General features: G+C 43.4%; 1 long non-coding RNA gene across 1 annotated transcript in view; it reads left to right on the forward strand.

Annotated features, from left to right (window-relative positions):
- The window catches only part of LOC138513830 (uncharacterized), a 193,826-nt gene extending 180,568 nt beyond the window's left edge, over window positions 1–13,258 (forward strand). Inside the window, exon 3 of the long non-coding RNA XR_011281822.1 lies at window positions 12,889–13,258. This is a non-coding gene — a long non-coding RNA (uncharacterized lncRNA). The remainder of the gene's footprint in view (window positions 1–12,888) is intronic.
- The last annotated feature ends 6,415 nt before the right edge of the window (window positions 13,259–19,673 follow it).

The following is a 19,673-nucleotide window of genomic DNA, read 5'->3' on the forward strand; positions in this document are numbered from 1 at the left end:
ATTACGCTTCTTGATCAAAGGCTGAAAAATAACAAAAAGAATAAGCCAATCCAAGGGAACACCAAAAGGAACAATTCAAGTACTCCAACCCGTGTAAATGGAGTGGATGAAGTCAATAATGCCAGACAACCAAGAAAAACATATCTATAACAATCAAAGGACAAACTAAGCGACACACATAAAATATCCCTAATGTCATGGAACACAAAGGGCTACAAACATCTCTTGAAAAATCAATCCTCAATGTTAGCAAAATCGGAAATAATCTGCCTACAAGAGACCTGGCTAACTGAGGAGATCCTGTGTGAGGGATATATAACCTGGTTGAATCCCGCAATACCGTCGAAAACAGGCAGAGCGGCTTCAGGAATGTTAATTTTGATGCAAATTAATGTGACATGGTCTATAACTGCAAGAAGTAACATTAATCCCTGGTGTCAATATATTACCATTAGCATGCCAGCATATAATCTAGATCAAAATAGAAAGCAAATGAAATGCAGAATGGAACATAGAAGTATTTCAATCTTTAACATCTATTGGAATCCTATTGCAATCAACGACAACATTTTAATAGATGCCGTATTCGAAGAAATCGATTCCATCATGCAAGCTAATAATCTAAATGAATTTATTATAGTTGGCGACTTCAACATGCATCTCTTTGACAAAGAGGGTAATAAATACTTGTCACACGAAATGTCATCACGGACAAGGAAATGGATGAAAGAGTTAAGAATTCGCAATATTTCTTTAACCAAACAATCAACGAATGCAAAGGGGACACTATGTCCGACCTGGACAGGAAAAGCCTCCACTTCAGTAATTGACTATATATTTGCTTCTGACACCTTACAACATTCTGTAACTGGAATAACTTCCCCAACGAAGAAAGCGACCATCATCAAATTTCAATTTCATGGCTTGCATACAAAACTACAAATGAGCACATAAATTTACCTGAATTATCCAATGGGCTGAATAAACTAAGAATAAGAAACCATCAAGCCAGTGAAATACTTTTAACTTTTCAACTGGCCCCTCAGAAAGAACACGAAAAACTAGATTATCAATGGATTTTAGAAAAATATACATGTCCACAAACAAAAACAAAGAGTGCTCCCAAAACCTCACATTGCCATCAATATAATCAAAGAATCAAACAAGAAAAGCAAGAACATCAAAAGAGAATAAGGCATTTGAAATTAAAGAACGTTCTAGACCTTAAAAAACAGATACGCAAAGAAAAACAAAAATACTCTAATTTTCTAAAAAGTAACAAAGCGATGATGAAACAACACGATGTAGAAACAATTTTGAGGGCCCTACAAAATAAAAACACAAGAAATCTGTGGTCAATGATGACTGATAAATCCAAACAACAAACTTTAATACAAGAAGTTGAGCCCCATGTTTGGGTAAACCATTATCAAGCAGTTTATAACAGCAAAACATCCATTTTGACAACGACCGGAGTAAATGAAGAGTGTACTTGGAAAGTTGAATGGGACATCAAGGATATAACAAATAAAATTAAAGCCTTGAATTTGTCACGAGCCCCAGGCCCGGATGGGCTTTCAAACGCAGTCCTCAAAGCAACACCGGAAGTATGGGCCAAATTTTTCTTTCATTTACTCGAACTTATAGCAAAAAGAAAAGAAATTCCCCACACTTGGACAGTTGCAATTCTGATCCCAATTTACAAATCAGGAGACCGAAAGACGCCAGGCAACTATAGACCCATAGCCCTGCTAGACCCATTGGGAAAATTATTTGCAAGCTACCTACAAAAACAACTGAACATCTGGGCAGCAAAGAACGGAAAACGGGTGAAAAGGCAAACTGGCTTTGTGACAAAAATTGGAACAAATGTAAACTTACTGTTACTGAATATAATAAAAGTAGAAGCAAGTATCAAAAACCAACAAGTATATGCTTTCTTCATAGGCTTGACAATGGCATTCGATTCAGTAAACGGACAGAAACTCTGGGGTAAGTTAACAGCATGGGGTTGTCCCACCTACATCTTAAACCCGATCATCCAACTATATTCAAATACCTCCATTCGAGTTCGACTCACAAATGCTGTAATGGTCACAGAATCAATTCCGACCTGGAATGGGTTGAAGCAAGGCTGTCCGTTAGCTGCGTGTTTATACAATCTGTATACCAACGATTTTGAGAAGCAGATTGAAAACACAAAAGCAAATCCCCCAAGAATTAACAACGAAACGATTCAGGCACTAATCTATGCTGATATTATTATATTGGACAAAACGACATCCGGACTACAAGAATCTTTGAACAAAACTCAAGATTACATGTATGTAAATGATCTCCAAATGAATACGTGTAAAACAAAGATTATGAAACTCATCAGTCAGAAGCGGAAAAATCAATATCCCATAAAAATCTTGCATGATAATAAAGAACTTATGATCACAAAGACAATCAAATATCTAGGCGCTCTCATAAACCCTTCTAATAATGAAAAAGAATGGTACGAAAACATCGAAGAAAAGGCCAGATCCTTGGCCAGGCAAGGTAGATTCTTTCATCTGAAGTATGGTACATACTCAGCGAAGGGCACAATGCTATTATACAGGCAAAAGGTAGTTCCAATCATAACCTATGCCAGTGAATCCTTAATCAATGAGAAGGTTATTAACTGGTCCGTCCTAGAAGGCCTATATTGGCGGCAAACGTTAGCACTCCCCAAATCATTTCCTATTGTTAGGATCCATTTTGAATTGGGCCTACAATCGATAGAATCTACAGTCACATGGAAATAGATGGACCTTTATAGAAAAGTCATTTCGGACGATCAGATTCCATCACTGGAAATATTAAAAAGAAAAGAACAAGCATTTCAAACGACAGCTCTTTTGAAATGGATTACAACAATAAAGAGAAAAATGCAAGCTGAAGAAATTACATAAGAACAGTTGGTAAAGAGACCCCAGCAAGCGAAAAAAAAAATTAAAAACGAATGACTGGATAAAAACAATAGACAAACAAAAAAACTACAAACGGTTCCTTAAATGTGACACAGAAGTAAGAGCCTTAAACGAACTACCAGAATATTTAACTCAATTCCCTGATAGGATGATTCGTGACTTATTTCTAAGATTTCGCCTGAATATACTTCCAACCAGGGATTACTTAGCTACATTTGATAAAACTGGTTCTACCTCCGCGGACTGTAGATTTTGTAAAGAACTGCAAACACCAGAAACATTATTCCATTTAATCATGGTGTGTCCGATGCTGAAAGAAAAAAGAGAACTATTCAGAACCTTCTTTAGAATCTCCAATAAAGAGATGACGACAGAAGAAAGATGGGCGAATCTGCTAAGAGGAAATGATCAGTGGCGAATAATTACAATAATTAAATTCTGGACTGAGATCATGAAATGAGTCGAAATGAACAGAGCAAATGAAATTTTCTTTTTTTAAGTATAGAAATGAAAAAGAATGTAATGTAAAGTTTGTAAAATCAAACCAAACATTTAAATAAAAAAAATAAAGACTCAGTTGGCAGTGTACACTGTAACGAAATGCTCAATCGTAAATGTTCTAACAGAGTTTCTTGTTGCTCCATAAGCATGTTGAGTGAGGGCGAAGAGGGACAAAGTGTCACAGCAATAGATGTCACCTCCAGCTGGAGGACCGGGTCTCATTTTGGGAAGCAGTTATAGATATATTCATAGAATTTGTAATGTTTTTTTGCAGAGAAACATGTCAGGTGCAGTCAGCGTGATCCAACTCTAAGGAAATAAACTAGAAACAATCTCAAAGTAACCTGACAGTTTAGGGGCACTAGTGTAAGCAGCAAAAATAATTGGCACGCCCTTCTCCTTAAAAAAGGCAATACATAGTATATTAAACGGTATTGTGCCTGACATTTGTATAGAAGCTGCATGTACATGTCAATACTATTAGGAAAGATTTCCATTTATGTGTAATTTTCCCTCCAGTTGTGTACTCCCAACTTTTTGCTGCTGCTTAACACCATAATCTGACTTGTTGCAACTTTTCTGCATCATGTAACAAGTGCACAATGTACCTTCCAGTACAGTGCACTTGGGTCTCTTAGTCATTTCCAAAGGCCCTAGATACTCTCGAAGGATTTTTTTAGGAAATGTGCAGATGTGTCATGGACAGGGCTGGTGGCAGCTTATTTTTTCATATAATTTTAACCCTTTCCTGCCAGGTAAACCGCGATTAACACGTTTGACAGGAATAGGTGGTCTGGCTCCAAAATGGCCATGCGACAAGGTTTTTTGTCCTGTACTTTGGCCATCTTGCCTCTTCGCCTTCCCCAGGTCAAGCCAACCCGGGTCAGTCCTTATTTGGGCATGCATTTTCCCACGAAACGCCAGGCTTTGGCGGGCTTCTGCATGCTTTGAGTGTGTGCCTCCATGATGTGGGCTGGGGCGTCTGTCCCCAATACACATCCTGGGTACCAGAGAGTCTGGAGTGCTGTGAATGCCTGGGATCAGAGTGGTCCGTGATTAGTCCACATATGGTATGCCTGAATGTGAGCAGATCTCCCATTGGGTACTCTTTGTTTTGGCGCAAAGTAGATTCTGGATAAGAGAAACCCCCAAACAGCCATACCATGTCGATCTCTGGAGTTCTCACTGAACGAAGGATAGGATCCAATTATCCTAAAGCTAAGATGCTGAGTTGAGGAACCGCTGGTGACCCGCTGGAAGGTTTGGCACCCTGAGCCCGCTGTCGTCCCACGGAACCCCTCTGCATCTGGTCGTCCTAGATGGTCTGCGAAGATGCTTCGACCCATTACAATAGTGGGACCAACTATTCTCGGCACCTTCTCCAAAAGCTGCAAGTAAGCCTTCTCAGAAGTGTCCCTGGCCAACCAGTGGGCTGACCAGCTTACGCAGGACCTTTGCTCTATCTTTGACGCCGTTTCGAGGAGGCCCTCAAAACTTGGTATACTGCTAGCTCTGTGTTCACGGCACTCTTGCACCGAATTTCGTATACTTGGAGTTCCCAGGTCTGAAGTGAGACGAGTGCGCCAGAATGGGAGCATACGCGGTTACCGTGTCACCCAGCCGTGGTGACGATCTTTGCAGGTGCACTGTATTTGTGCCCCTCTTGCCCCTGAAGCCTGCTGCAGTGAAACTGGCCTGATCCATCCATCAGGAGCAGAGAAATTGCCACTGTCCGGTTGGGAAACATCGATGTATCTTCGTCGCTGAAAGCCGCTGAGCCGCCAAATTTCCGCACTTGAGCCTGCAACCGAAGTGGACTCCACATCCGAAGTTTGGTCCGGAGTGCCCCGGGGGTTGGTGAGTAATCGCAACCCTAACCGGTGGCCCCTAGTGCCACCATCCATTTTTACGCATGAGTGGCCCCTGTGGGCCCCTCTCCTTTCCACTGCTAGTGCGAACTAGCAAACTATTCCCAACTCTTGGAATCGACTCTATCCTCAAGTGGAGACCCTCCTCGAATAGTGGGAACCTATTCTTCATCGCCTCACCCACCTTCCTGAGCTGCTAGAGACCCCTGAAGAGACCCCATTTTGACCATTGGAACTACCGCATACGCTTGCATTGCCTGTACTTTTGAGCATTAGGCAGACCCTCCAGCTTATAGCGATTTTGCGATCCCCCAAAATGCCGCAAAAACGGCCGTTTTGCGCAAAATGCCGCAAAAATGACCGTTTTGTGCAAAAACAGCATCTTTAAAAAAAAAATCTAAGTAATCTGAAAAAATTACTGTTTAAAAAAAATAATACTCAGGGTGCCAGGTTCTCAACTTTTTTTTTACACAAGAAATGAAATGCGCTAACACATCTCATCACTTGCGCCCCAAAAAAGTGCAGCCCAATCACACATGGGACACATGAATGGGCACATTTTATATGCGCGCCCATTCAGATGGCCTTTTTCACCTCCTTGATCAAATAAAGTGGCGTTTCTGTCAACTTAAAAGCGCATCCCTCCTTTCCAAGCAAGATGCACTTTTAAATGTGCAGAAATTGTAGGCAACCCTACGCACACGGGATGTGGGGCTGCCACTGCATGACAGGGTCTTTCCTGATCCTGTCATGCATTTCTTTTAAGGTATGAACCGCTGCTGTGTCGCTTGCATTTCTGTTCTTCAAACAGGATAAAAATGCATTTTTTGGGTTGCATTTTACAGTGGCAGGCACCTGGAGGGCCTGTCCCTGTGAAAGGCGCTGGGAGCTTGCAGAACACTGTCGGGAGTGCGATTCTATTCAAAGTACTGCCCATTTTGATGACAAAAATCTATCGAATGTTACAATTTGACCTATTTCGTCCAGTACTATTCGATCGTTTCTTTTTTTTTAAAAGTAATACTGAACATGTGTTGCAAGGGTGTCACCCGCTCCCCATATTCAGTATTTTTGGTCTAGGGTGGTTGCAGAAGTGTCTTCCCCTTTTTCCCCAAAATTGGAGGCGGGAGAGAAGAAAAAGAAAATAACAAAAAAGGGACCCTGCGGAGTAGACCCGCATTGGAGGGACGGATCTGGCACTGCAGGGTTGCAGGGGAAGGGTCCGCGACCAAGCAGTTAAGTAGGGGAGGGGGTGGGGGTGGTGGTGAAAGGTACATTTTGGGTTGTTTGGCTGAAGTGCAAATCAATTTGCAGCGAAATTGACTACGGTCAATTCTGCCGCAAATAATTACACTTCGGTCAAACAACCCAGAACACCATTCAAGGTAGCTGGCCAGCGCACAATTTGCGCTACAGCTCAAGCCTGTGGAAATGCGCCGGTCACCTTTGAGAATAAGGTGACCTGCTCATTTCCAAAAATGGGTTGTCTAAAAATAGCATATCCTCGGTTCTTTTTTTAAATGACCCATTGTTTGAGGAACTGGGACAAAATCTACATTTAAAATTAAAAAAAATGGTTACACTATGAGAGAGAGGGAGAGTGATGGGTGAGATGTGAAGTGATAGGCAAGAAAGCAGAGGGAGAGCAGTGGGTCAGAGGAGGAAGCGCTGCACAAGAGCGCAGAGGAAGCAGTGATGCGGTGGGCCAGAAATCTGAGAGCGAGCAGAGGTACAGAAAGTAGAGGGAGCGTGTGGTCAGTGAGCCAGAAAGCAGAGAGGAAGCGTTTGGCCAGAAAGAGGCAGTGAGCTGCAGATTGGGTTGAAAAAGGATGCGGGAAGAGTGCAATAGAATGGGAGAAAGGATGCAAGATGCAGAAGCAGCAAAAAAGAATGAAGGACTGTATATTGCGGGAGGAATTGTAGAGTGTAAGGTGTGAGTTGGGAGTATGATTTGGAGTGTGGCAGGGGCTGGGCAGTGCAAATTGTGACTTGACAGTGTGACATAGCACGTGAGTATTTGTATGACAGAGTGAGAGGTTAAGGAATGCAAGTTGTGATGGAGAGTTGGTGAGATGTGTGTTGGTCAGAGAGGTGTGTGGGTGTTTGGGGGATTGGAGAACATAGAAGGGGAATATTTTCAGAATTACAATTGATAATAATCAATTTAGTTAATACTATTAAATAGGCATGAACATTAAACCAGAAATGTAGCCGAATCAAACACTGTTCTGCCAAGCCAGACACATCTGGGACTCTTCCTATTAAATTAATACAAAAGATACATAATAATGATACCCTGGCTCTCTTGTAGCCTTGCACTCTGCCTATTTCCTGCAATGTCGCAATCTTACACCCTCCAGTTAATACAAAATGTCCCGCAAAAATGCCGCAATAAATAAAGGTTTGTGCCGCAAAATGTGTAATTTCATGCCGCAAAATCCTGGAAGGTCTGATTAGGCTCCTCTCTTCTTAGGGATCGGACTGCCTCTTAGTTAGGAGTGTGTTGGATGTAGAAGGGGCTAAAGACTATTTGCACTGCCTGTTTCCTTCCCCTCTAGGTTGTGGACCCATTTCGTGCTTTAACCCTTTAGACCCCATTGGTCTTGTATATATGTATTTTGATAGTATTGTGTTTGTCTAAATAGTATTAATGAGATTTGATTGTGTGTTTGAAACTCAAAGGCCTTGAAATACATGTCTATGTATTTTTAATATATCTACACCTGACTGGTAGTGATTTGTAAGTGTCCTTTACTCTGTGTGCTCATTGAGGTCTTTCAGTCACCCTCACCCCTCCTGAGACCTAGTTTTGACTACCGCCAAGCTACTTTGATTGGTCTGGCTTGTCCAGAAGGTTACCCTGTTCCAAGAAACTAAGTTGGCCTCCTGAACCTCTGCCCACCAGGTCAGAGTTCAGAAATCCATCTTAATAAATACCAGCTCCCATTGTGCACCCTTGATCCTCTGCTGTTTCGGTGAATGGCCTCCGTATTTTGTTTGTGCGGCCTTGCAAGCCTGTGTTGGCCAATGCTTGGAGCTTAAACATGAGCTCTGGCTGCCCAACAGTAAGGAACGAACAAAGAGCTGTTCCAATGTGATGTTCCTCTTTGGCAGAGACACCCTTTCATGAATTGAAAAACCTGAGGGCGGCAGGGCCTCAGGTTTTTCAATTCATTAAATTGTGCCAACGTCAGATATACAGTTTCTAAACACGCGCTTTGCGTTGCAAACTGATCAGGGAACCTGGCCTCCTAAAATTTCATCATGAAACATTGAGAGGCCAGGATTCCCATCAGTTTTGCAACGTGCCGCATGTGTTTAGAAACTGTATATCTGACATTGGCAGTGGCACATTCCCTTTAATAAATCCTCCCCTTGCCGCCCTGAACCTGGGATACGGGGTCCACGCCACTTGACTTACCTTACGGTAGTTGAGATCGAGTTGCAGTCGGACTCGGAGTCTTCCTCACTCTGTCTCCCTCGATAACACATGCTGTCCCAAAGTCACTGGAGCATGGGTCGCTGCCTGGCTTCTCCTTCATTCTGGAAAAACGAAGGCTGAGGCTGCTCGGCAGTGCACTGCGCAGGCAGGGCGCCTGCAGTTTGTTCCCCGGCCTGGGCACGCTCATTATGCACAGGCGCGGGTCACCGCAGCAGAAGTTGCAGACAGTTTACTTTTAACTTTTGCAAGCTGACATTGTATTTTACACGCTGCAGATACTTGCCTGGTGTTCCAGGGCCAGCTAAACCACCTGTCCCTTCAAGATGGCTGAATTCAGATGTTGGTAGTGGTGATCCTGTTAAAAGCAAATGAGATCACATATATTCTGGCGGTAATGAGGGATTACTAGTCTGTCCATCCCTTTCTAGATTATGAAAAACCTTTGGCTTTTCGTGAGGGAGAAGCTGATCCCAGGGAGGGTGCTGGCGGCACCCCTCAAACGAAGTTGATGTGAGAGGTATGGTGCTTACATTTTGCGCTTTGTGTAAACACATTTTGGAGAAATCTTTATTATATTTTCACCAGTTTGTCAGGGACGCAATGAAGCCATTCTAGTCGGCACCATTTGAGAATGGCCTTAAGTACTACCGTGTAGGAAGCCTGCACATGTTAAAAGTCTCTCCCCATTTCAATGTCTCTCATTTTACTGTTCTAAGCGAGATAAAAGGCTCAGTTGGGCACATGTGACATGTGATTGACTCCTCTTCTCTACTGGTCTTTAAGAGGGACCTGTGTTTAATAATGGCCACCTGTGTGCATCGCCTATGTACAGGGGCTGCTTTCCACATAGGTTTATGCTTTATAAAACCCATGCATTCATACATTACACAATTCTGTGGCAGACATTTGATGGCCGCCAGAAGAACAGAGGGTTATTTAGGCACACCCAACATGTAACTCCCCCAGCCGTAGCACAATCTTGGAAGTACCAGCATCTATAATACTTCTGGAATATTATAAATCAGTTTTTCTTTTAGTGCCCGCAGAAAGATACATGGATGCACCCGACCCACCTGACCTGACACGTGACTGCCTCTACTCCCCCAGCTCCGCCTTTCAACGACAGCATAAGAAATGCATGCATTTCAATATTAGGCGACACCCCCCCTCCACCTACCAGTGCTGTGCTGCAGTTCCATTATCCCCTACCCCCTTCTCTCTCCTGGCCGTGTATCGTCCCCTGTTTGTACGAGGCAACGTATGCTGGTTCTCCAAATATTGGACTATCTGAGTATTGTATAGTGCCAGGAATATACAAAAGCGCTACAATATCGCCAAGAGGGGAAACATTTTCCTTTTGGGACTAGGCTCCTCTTTCAAGGTGAATAATTTGTTATCAAAATGCTTCCAAAAAGATCTCACAGGAGGCGACACAGAGTGTCGGCATGGCGACTGATGTGGTCAAGAAGGGACAGCAGTGCTGACACAGTGGCCTGGCAACAAAAGCGCACCCTGGCATTGACCGGCCGAGGGAGTGGGGGCATCCGTGGCAGTTGCATGTGCAGCTCTACATGCAGAGGCGATGGAGCACCCGGGGAGGGCCACAAGTGGCACCACTGCAGTGGAAGGGGGGTGGAGGGCGCACGGGTGCCGCTGTGGCGCTGCATTCAGCAGGAAGCGGTGGGTGAGGCACCTTGTGATTTTGGCAAAAGGGTGAAGGGAGGAGGCAGGTCGGGCAATGGGGCATTGCCGCATTAGGGTGAAAGGAGTCAGAGGGGTGTGTGTTCTGGCATTACATGGGCTTGATGGGTGAGAGAAAGGGTGTGTCTTCACACAGTGCGTGTAGTGGGGGTGCAGTGAAATAGATGGGCTGTGTTTCGTTACTGCATTTAAGTATTAAAGGGAGCTAGGGTGCGTGTGCTGTGGGGGTGCTTTCTTTAGGCGTTGCATGCATTATGTTGGGGAGTGCGGGTGATCTAACAATGCATGCATTGGGAGGAAGAACGTTATATGCTGTGTGTGCTGCCACTGCATGCATTGTGGAAAGATAGGTGGGTTTTGTTGGGGCACTGAATGCAGTGGTAAAAATATGGTGTGGTCTGCCACTGCATGCGAGCAAGGAAGATAGAGCGATTGTGAACGGGGGCAGTCAGCAATACGCCCCCTTTCCTCGCCACAGCCCTTAACCCAGGACTACAGCGACAAAGACACCGGATGAAAAGGTGTGCGTGCTCTGGCACTGTGTGTACTGGGCAGCAGGGAGAAGACCCGGCGTGCTCTGTCACTGCGGGTGAGGGGCGGGGGAGTTCTGGTCCTGGACCCAGTGAGGTGTTTTATGGCACCACAGGACAGGGTCGGACTGGGACAAGAAATAGGCCCAGACACCCAAAAAAAGTGGTCCACCCCTCGCCTCACGACCCTTGACCTCTGATGACATCACCAGAAGTGATATCATTTGACCCCACCCCAAAGTGACATCCCGGGAAGCGATGAAACATGACCTTTCACCCCTTGATACCCTTTGACAAAACAGGAAGTAGCATCAAATAGCATTGTTCTTGAGTACACTACGAAAAATATGGTTATGATTTACATGGTTGTGATATACATTTCATACAAGAATGGATCACCATATTTACAATTAATATCTGTGTGTATAGATCCATATTGTCAAATTACTGTGAATGCAAGCAGACGTCCAAGGCCAAATGATAATATGTTATTGTATAGCACTTACGCTTAAGCTCTTTCTTATAGAACAAATATGCATACAATATCACCCAACCTGTGTTGGTACTCATTTATCAACCTAAGAAGGATGAAAGGCTGAGATGGCCTTGTTGGGATTCAAACCTGCAGATCACACACACATCTCAGCAGCGAGTTCTCAACCCACTGAGCTATCATATCGGCTATAGTAAAATGAGCAATTATTCTGTAGTGGATACCATTAAACTGGTAACTGAGATTTAACAGCAGACCAGTTAAGTTCATCTGCAAAATAATAGTTTTTTCTCAAATATATTTTTTTGACATTTTTGTTTTTTTTCAAATAGGCCCAGGCATGTGCAGAAACCAGACCCCACACCCCAGGGACGATTTCGGCCCAGCCACGGGCCGAGAGGCCAATCCAACCCTGCCGCAGGAATGAAACCCATGAAGGCGCTAGAGACACACATTCTGGGGGGAGAAAAGCTATTATATCTCCCCCACTTAAAATTATGGGGGGGATTTGTCCCCCTCAGCCTCCCCATGTCCTGCGCCCATGGGCATAGCCACAGGAAATGAGAGAGCTCTGCGTCAAGGACGTTTCTTGTGAAAACCAGTAAAATTAGCACAAATAACTTGTGAAAAACCTTCCTGTGTCATCAACACACCACAGTTGTGGGGCTCGGGGGACACAGGTGAACACAGGGTGTGTTGTTTTACGAATGCCATTTAACACTGGGTGTTTTTTTGCTTCCTTGACATTACCCTGAAACCATATGACGACATCACTGACACCGCAGCACAGCAGAGATTTCATTTCGATGTTGCTTCTGTCAAAAATCAGCTTGACAGGGACACGACAACGGTCCAAAACTACCCAAAGAAAACGATTGGAAAAAACACTGACCAATCCCACATGTTGGGAAGTGCTATCATGTAAGTCAGGGTTTGCCATAATATATTGTTGTGGTGTCATTTGTAAAGTGCCCACCTGCCACTGGTATGGCCCATCCCTGCAAGTTCACCATTCTCATGTGCGACACCCCGAGCCAGTTCTGATGTTTATTTGTACATGTGACCTCTAAAGAACGTTACTTTCACAAGCCTTGGCAAGTAAGAAGCCAAAGACCAGGAACTAAGGCTGATCAAACCTGCACAGTGTGTCAGAAGTAACCGGGGCACTAATTGAGTGAAAGTAAGGGATCTGAGCCCAGCTGAGGGGTATCCGGGGTGAACCATGAGTCACCCAAGAAAGAATTATCTGACCATAGTTGGGAAGGTATCTGAGCCTGGGAGAGGGAGATCCAACGTTGACATTTTTCTTTTGAAAAGGATATGAGCCCGGCTATGAACACCCAAATTGAGTGCTGGAAAAGAAAAATAATGTTTTTGTGTTGTATTTGTATATCAGGCCCTCTGAGTCAAGATACCTGCAAGAGAAGTAAAGAGGCTTGGACACAGAAGGTCCTGTACTGTGAAAATGGAACTGTATCCTCATACCACAGAAGCCAGAGTGTGTGCTTTGCCAGAGTGAACCGACGTGTCCCGTGCTGAAGACGTGGGGAAAGGAGGCGAACGGCCAAAACGTCCTGACTCATCATTTTGTGAACACTTCTTTCTTTTTCATGAACATCACCCCACCTTATTTTGTAAATTAGCAATAAGGATTGACAATAGGTTTTTTAGTATAGACCCTTTTTGATTTGACAAAACTCGACTAGGAGAGCATTATTATTATTTGATGGTCGTAACTTGCTCCCATCTGTGGATTTAGGTTTAGATAGGCGTTTATCTCACCCATGTGAAAGTTCAATAAACACCCTTCAACTGTGATCAATTGTGTCTAACTTACTGTTGATATCATGCCTTCCTTACATATGATGCCAAAGTGAGATGTGATTCAATTGATAAAAATTGGGATCCATGCTGATAATTGTCGTACCACAGAAGGGGAAAATAGAATTGTTGAACTACTTGACTCTGATCGTGTATCCACTCTTAAAGAAGTTTTGCTCTCTCAACTAGATATCCCAACTAGTCCATAACACCTGTTTTTTAAATCTCAAGTGCTATTGGATACCTGCCCACTCTCTCATAATAATATCCAACAGTGGGATCAAATACTATTGAAAATCCGACCAGCCTTTACCTTCATTATACCTAGTACCCTACTCCCTGCTCCCAAACCCTTTTTTTTGGTACCCAATTACCATCGGTCGCAGCGGTATCAGGGTTGGAGACCAACTTACCTAAATCACTCTCTTTGGCGGAATCAGACTCAGAAGGATCAGACGACTTCGAAACTTTATCCAAAAGAGTTTAGACCTGTTTTTTTTCTGATTCAGAAAATTCCACCGAAGGAACTCTTACCCCACCGGAAGAAATGGCCGACCTAGCAGCTGTTATAGCCCAGTTGGCGGCCCATCAAATATGGGCTGAAACTAGGCTCGAAGAAAACATGATGAAATGTGTCAAGCTGCAAGCCAGACCCCTAATATCACATGGGATACTTCAAACATACTTAGAAGGTGAAGATCTAGGGAACACCTTTCTGAATTTCAAATGATTAGCCGAACAGTTAGGATGGGAAGAAAAACTTAAAAGATGTTATTTGGGGCCCCTGTTGAAAGGTGAACTACAGACCGCCTACCAACTACTTAATTGTGCCAAGGGAGCCACCTTTGTATCCATAAAAGAAGGGCTTTTGAAGAGATTGGGCCAAACTTGTAACTTCTAGCGGCAAAAACTGAGGGCCATTAGATGAAATCCTGGAGAAACCCCCCTTGAAATAGGTGAACGTATCAAAAATACCATAGCCCTTTGGATCAATGATAAATCCCTGGAAAAATTAATAGAAATGATTACATTAGAACAGTTCACCAATTCCTTACTGCCTTTTCTGCAAAAGCCTGTATTACAATTAAATGGACCTACCGTAGCAATGGCCATTGAAACTGCACAAAACCACCCTGATGAAGCCAAAAACTTCCACTCTGTACATCAAGGTGAGGAATGGAAAGATTACAAACCTGCCCACCAAACCCAACCTCAGGGAATAGATAAACAAGGAGGGTTATATAAAATCAAGGAATGGATCCCAAGGAAAGAATAGAAGCCAAAAGATCTGACCCTAAATGTACAGAAGAAAGTAAAAGGGAGGAACCTAAAGGAAGCAGACCACCCCCTCTTATTTGCTTTTCATGTAGAGAAACTGGGCATTTGGCCAAGTGCTGTCCAAAAAATGTAAAAGAAGAACCTATGGAAATAGGCTATTTAAAGGGAGAAGAGAGGGAAAAACCTGAAGAAGATCTAGAGACCTTCAGCATATGTTTTTGTCAGTCTTCTGTTGACTTCACATATGGAATAAGCTTGGGTGAATGGGAAGCAAGTGAAGGCCTTAATTGACTCAGGTAGCAAGCAAACCACCATAAGAGGTGACTTGGCCACAACAACGGACCTTGAGAACGCTCCCTAGTTAGAGTTACCTGTGTACACAGGGACAATGAAATACCCAAAATACCTGTGTACATTAACATCAGGGAAGAGTCATGTTTACTATCTTCAGGCATCATTCCTGGGCTACCTGAGGAAGTCATTGTGGGTCAGGATTTCCCTACATTTTCCACTTTTTTGCAAGACACCCCACCTCCCTATATAGAGTTTTCACCCCAGGACTGCTGGTACTCGAATTACTATTGCCAAAACTCTCCAATATGGGACTGGGAAAAGACAGAATCCTATGAACCTCCCACAAGATATAAAGAACCCATAAAAGCAGAGTAAACCCCTAAAGACCAGTTTATCCACCTCACCTCTACCAAAACACAGTCAAAAAGAAAATATTTGTAATATGCAAGTACTGTCCTTGGATCCTACAACAAAGCAGCATCAGAAAAGACAGCCAAGCTAGTGAGTTGGAGAGACTGATACCAAACTAGCTTGTGTTTTGAACCAAGGTTGTAAGTGGGAACATTGTACAAAGAGAGCAGTGTGTGAGGCATTTGCAAAGAGTGACGCAGATATAATTGGAACCAAAGAAGAAATTGAACTTTGTTATTGAACTTTGGGAGGCATCCCAAGATGCCATACACAGAGTGGTCCAGTGCCACATGGTCACTCATTCGAAAGTCTCTGTTAGATAACCAACTGATGCTGATTGTGTTAAAAAGGAATAATGAGATTAAAGTGGTCATGCCACGGGTCAAGCTAAACCCTGTGCACATTTGAAAATCTTAGATAGTTTAAAGTGCATCACGATTGGTCTGAGCCCAGCAGAGGGAGACTAATTAAGTGAAAGAAAGAGATCTGAGCCTGGCGGAGGGGGATCTGAGCTGAACCGTGAGTGACCCGAGAAAAAAGGATCTGAACATTGTTGGAAAGGGATCTGAGCCTGGAAGAGGGGGGGTCCAATGTTGAACTTTTTGTTTTGAAAAGGATCTTAGCCCAGCTGAGGCGGATCCAGGGTGAACACCCAAATTGAGTGCTGGAAAAGGAAAATAATGTTTTTGTGTTTTTTCTTTGTATACCAGGCCCTCTGAGTCAAGAGACTTGCAAGAAGTAAAGAGGCTTGGACACAGAGGGCCTGAACTGTGATAATGGAACTGTATCCTCATACCACAGAAGCCAGAGTGTGTGCTTTGCTAGAATGACCCACCTTGTCCCATGCTGAAAACGTGGGGAAGGGAGGCCAAAGGCTAGAGCATCCTGACTTATCATTTTGTGAACACTTCTTTCTTTTTCATGAACATCACCCCACCTTATTTTGTAAATTAGTGGTAAGGATTGGCAATTATTTTTTTTAGTATAGGCCCTTTTTAATTTGGCAAGACTACGCTAGGACTGCATTATTATTATTTGATGGCCGCAGCTTGCTCCAATCTGTAGATTTAGGTTTAGATAGGCGTTTATCTCACCCTTGTGAAAGATCAATGAACACCCTTGAACTGTGGTCACTTGTCTCTGTCTTACTGTTGATACCATGCCTTCCTTACACCCCCCCTTGCAAGTTAGTTGTGTTGAACTTTATCATGAGAGGTGTCACCCCAGAAGAGGGGGACCTGCGAGAACTGTGTGGTTAAAGTTCTGAGCCTGACAAAGGGGGACCTTTGTGAACTTTTTGGTTGAAACATTATTTTGGTAAGTCGAGAAAAGAGACTTAAATGTGGAAGGCCAGACTTGCCTCGATACACGTTCCAGAACTTTATTTGTGTCAGAAGCCGAGCCAGAGTGTGTCATCCTGCCTACAGTGACAGCCTTACTCTGTGAAGTCTAAAGTGGGGAGGAGAGCTGGTTCAACCACATTTATTCATTTGAACACTGATATTTCCTTTTGCATACTTTTCTCCTTTCTACACTTTTTGTACAGGAGATAGGGCAAGCATTAGGTTTTGTTAGCATAGGCCATTTTTGATTTGATGACTCCACTAGGACTGTGTAATTTATGATTTGATGGTCGAGACTACTCCCATCTTAGTTATGTGAAGAATAGGAGTTTCTCCAACCCCAACCATTTCAATAAAGGTTTTACAAATTGTACCCATTGTGTCAGTGTCATATTTGTGATACCATGCCTCCCCTATATATGGTGTTAGAGTGGGATGTGACTCAATTGAGACAAATTGGAGGACCCTACATTTCCAGAAACTTAGTCACAGAGCCTCAGACCCCTCTACCACCACAAAATAATCCATAGACATTGATAGTTGTAGAAGCAGAGAAGCCACTGTCCTGCCTGGGGAAAAGAGAGATGATTCCCTCAGACGTAGTCCTAATACCTCCTGTGGGTTGTTATATAAGATTGGTCCCAAAACCTGGCCTGGCTGGAAGTTTGGTCTAGATGTCCTAGCAGGCATCATAGATCCTGACATTCGAGGAGAGATAAAGGTTCTCATCCAGAACCATGGCGGAACTCCATTTGAAATACACTGTAGGGACAACATTGCACAGGGAATTCTTGAGAAGGCTCTATTTCCCCGTTTTAAGGAATAAAGTTAACGAGAGGAAACAGAGTGAGATAGCTTAGGCTTTGGAGAGGCTGATGAAACACCTATCACTGAGGAAAGAGGGAAGAAGAACCTACCATCCTGCCCGATCTAGCCTTCTCCCAGCGAAATGATCCAGCACTCACAGAAGCTTACAGGTGATTCCTGGGGGAGAAGGACAAGAAAAGGAAACCTGCAGAGAAGGCCTAAGTAAAACTCAGTTAGTAATACCCAAAACCCATTGCAAGATCATGCTACAGATTACACATTTTCATTTAACAGGAGGACATTTAGGACAATCTAAAACCCACGCTCGTATCAATGGGAAATTCTACTGGCCAGGTATTCATGCTGGCATAAAGAACTTCATTCAGACATGTGAAATATGCCAGAAAACCAGCGCACATATTCCCTTACCAGGCCCTCTAAACCCCTTACCAATAATAGAAGTCCCTTTCTACCAAATTGGTATGGATATCATTGGACCATTGGAAACCTCTAGACTGGGTAATAAATATGTTCTCATAATCGTTGATTGTGCTATTCGGTGCCCAGAGGCTTTCCCTATGTGGAACAATACAACCCAGCACATTTTAAAACACCTACTACCATGCTTTTCTAGGGTTGGTTTCCCCAAGGAAATTCTTACGGATTTTATCAGGGATTCAATTTCATGAATAACTGTATGGATCAAGTCAAGGAATTACTGCACATAACCACCTTAAGAACCTCAGTTTGCCACCCCCAAAAGGACCGATTGGTAAAACCCTTTAAATGATTTTTAGAACATTGGTAGATGAGGATGGGAGGACTGGGGTCGCATGATCCCATGGGCCCTGTTTGCAGTATCAGGCATCCACCAGATTCTCTCCTTTTGAATTACTTTATGGTTGAGAACCAAGATATGTCTTAGACATGGTCCGGGAGACCTGGGAAGAGAGAGAAGAGGCACCTATTCCCCTCTCACAAACAGTTACCCGATTGTGAGAGCACATGAAACTCGTCCGGAGTCTTGTTCACACTCACATGGAGAAAGTTCAAGCCAAACAGAAGTCCACCTATGACAAGAAGGTGAATTTAAGATCTTTTTCAGTAGGACCGAAGGTATTAGTCCTCTTGCCTACGTCTGAAAATAAACTTGTCTCAAAGTGGCATGGGCATATGAGGTGCTAGAGCAAACCGGAACCTGTACTTATGAAATAGCCCAACCTGATAGAAAGCAAAAGACCTATGTTTACCATGTAAATCTCTTAAAGGAGTGGAAACAAAATCCTTCCGCTGCCACCGCCTCGATATTGTCTTGTTTGGTACTGGAGGAGATAGACAACTCTGAGTTTATTCCCCTAGAACTATCTAGGCCGTAACAAGAAGATTTAAATGACCTTATTATGACATTCCCTGGTGTATTCTGCGAGAAACCAGGGAGAGTACATGGTACTTATCATTATATCCGAACTCCAAAAAGAAAAGTGGTCCATTTGAAACCATATAGACTCCCAGAAGCACGAAAACAAATATTGATTGAGGAAGTGAAAATAAATGGTGAAGGAAAACATTATCGAGCCCTCTTCAAATCCATGATCCTCCCCTATTGTGTTGGTAATGAAACCCGATGATTATTGGAGGTTTTGCATATACTTCAGGCAGGTCAACGCCATCACTGCCTTCAATGCCGATCCCATGCCATGCCTCAAGGAGTTAATAGATAACCTTGGAAATGCCACATTCCTATCAACCCTAGACTTAAGCAAGGGATATTAGCAGGACCCAGTATATCAACCTGATAAGGAAAAGACAGCTTTCTTGACACCCCTGGGACTATTCCAGTTCAAAATCCTCCCTTTTGGCCTGCATGGGGCCCGAGCCACTTTACAATGACTTATGGACAGGATATTACTTCCCTACTCTGATTTCTGTGGGGATTATATTCATGACATAGTCATTTATAGTAAAACTTGGGAAGACCATCTTTTTCATCTTTCTACTATTCTTTGTAGGGAATGTCAGTGTCCAGCCCCAGCAAGAAAAAGTGAAAGCCATCCTAGATGCCCTCACACACAAGACCAAGAGAGATCTCAGGGCAGTCCTAGGATTGATTGGTTATTACCGTAGGTTTATCCCAAATGTCTCATATAGAACAGCCATGTTAACAGACAAACTAAGGAATGCTGAACCCCAGAAGATTCATTGGACTGATGGAGATGATGCATGTTAC

This window comes from Ambystoma mexicanum, chromosome 12 (genome assembly GCF_040938575.1).
Source record: "Ambystoma mexicanum isolate Mex_15411 chromosome 12, UKY_AmexF1_1, whole genome shotgun sequence".
NCBI lineage: Eukaryota > Metazoa > Chordata > Amphibia > Caudata > Ambystomatidae > Ambystoma > Ambystoma mexicanum.